Source organism: Babylonia areolata, chromosome 9, assembly GCF_041734735.1.
Source record: "Babylonia areolata isolate BAREFJ2019XMU chromosome 9, ASM4173473v1, whole genome shotgun sequence".
Taxonomy (NCBI): Eukaryota; Metazoa; Mollusca; class Gastropoda; order Neogastropoda; family Buccinidae; genus Babylonia; species Babylonia areolata.
In genome coordinates this window covers 33896409-33897945 of record NC_134884.1, presented here as the reverse complement: position 1 = coordinate 33897945, position 1537 = coordinate 33896409, and the positions used below count along the sequence as shown (strand labels likewise).

General features: G+C 46.8%; 1 protein-coding gene across 1 annotated transcript in view; it reads left to right on the top strand.

Annotated features, from left to right (window-relative positions):
- Nucleotides 1-1149: 1149 nt before the first annotated feature.
- The window catches only part of LOC143285401 (uncharacterized), a 29144-nt gene continuing 28756 nt past the window's right edge, over nt 1150-1537 (top strand). The window contains exon 1 of the mRNA XM_076592647.1: nt 1150-1537. This exon is cut by the window's right edge and continues 257 nt beyond it. The gene's annotated coding sequence lies outside the window, so the exon portion shown is untranslated.

Genomic DNA, 1537 nt, shown 5'->3' with positions numbered 1-1537 from the left:
TCGACTTCAGTCCACACTCAGGGCGACAAGAGTCAGTAGCCAGAAAAGGACACCAGGACTGTCTTGACAGTTTAGTCACAAGCTTGCTCTCTTCATTCCACACCCGAACCAAGAGCTGGGTTGTTTGATTTTTCTCCTTTCTTTTCTCTTTTCTTTCCCCCCTTCTTTCTTTTCTTCTACTACGTCTCCACAACTCCTCCTCCTCCTCCTCCTCACCTCCTCTTCCCTACCTTTCCCTTCCCTTTTCGCCCTCTCTCTCTCTCTCTCTCTCTCTCTATCGCTCAGCTGTGCTGGGTAAAAAAAAAAAAAAAAAAAAAAAAAAAAAGGCAGGGAGCGTGTGCCGAGCGGAAACGGGGTGGCAAGTGTTTTGTGACCCGGGCAAAAACTTGCCGGGCCGCGTCATTGCTGCCACTCGCAGGAACAGCAGGGTGGGAAGAAAGTCAACTCTGGCACCCGCCTTCTGTTCGTTCGCCGCTGCCTGGCCCGGGCACCCGCTACCGCCTTATTTCTGATCCACCACGCCTGCTACTGCTACTGCTGATACTACTACTACTACTACTACTACTACTACCACGGACTCTGGAACAGCCACTGAGACCGGAGCTGGCTGCCTGCCCCCAGACGTACAGACGGACGGACGCGCGACCCTTGTTTTGGGTTGTTTGCTGGGTCTTCTGCTTCTGCCGCTACTGCTGCTGCTGCTGTTGTTGTTGTTGTTGCTGCTGTCACATTACTACCGCTTCTTGTGTAGTAAATATACTGTCGATGCTGATGCTGCTGGTGATGATGTTGATGAGAAGGAGGGTGACTAGTGTGCTAGTGACTAGGTCGATGGGACTCTGCCGCTTCACATCACAACTTGCCTAGAAAGAAAAAAAAAAAGAAAAAGTAAAAAATAGAATAAAATAAAGGACAGGAAAAAAATAAAGCAGCTCTACTCTCCACTCAACGAACGATGACATTCTATTGATTGATTTTTCTGCTTTCGTGCTTTGTCAACGCTTTTTATACGACACTTGGAGATTTTTTCCTCCATATTTTGAGGGTTTAGTTTTTTATATTTAATTTTTCATTTTTCGTCCTTCCTCCGAAAAAAAAAACTTCTCAAAAAAAAAAAAAAAAAAAAAAAAAAAAAGGAAGGAAAAAAAAGTGGCCAGCTACTATCTTTTTTTTTTTGTGGGAGGGAGGCGCGACAAGGAACGTGGTTACAGCAGGACTGCTCCTCTAAACTGGTTCAGTTCAAGTCACAGCTCTGCTGCGGTGAGTGACACAGACAGTAGCTGGTAGCGGTGGTAGTAGTAGTGTTGCAACAGTGACTTCTTCTTCAGCTACTGAACCGTTGATGCGCGGAGGACTGGAAGGAGGACAAGGGTGGTGGTGGTAGTTGTTGTTGTTGTTGGTGTTGTTGGTTCAGCAGCAAGTGACGGTGGTATTATAGAGTATCAGCAGTGTGTGGCGTCAATGTCAATGTATGCTGTGCCGGCGGTGGTGTGGAAAGAGATGATTGACTGGAAGAGGTGATTTAACTGCTTACTGC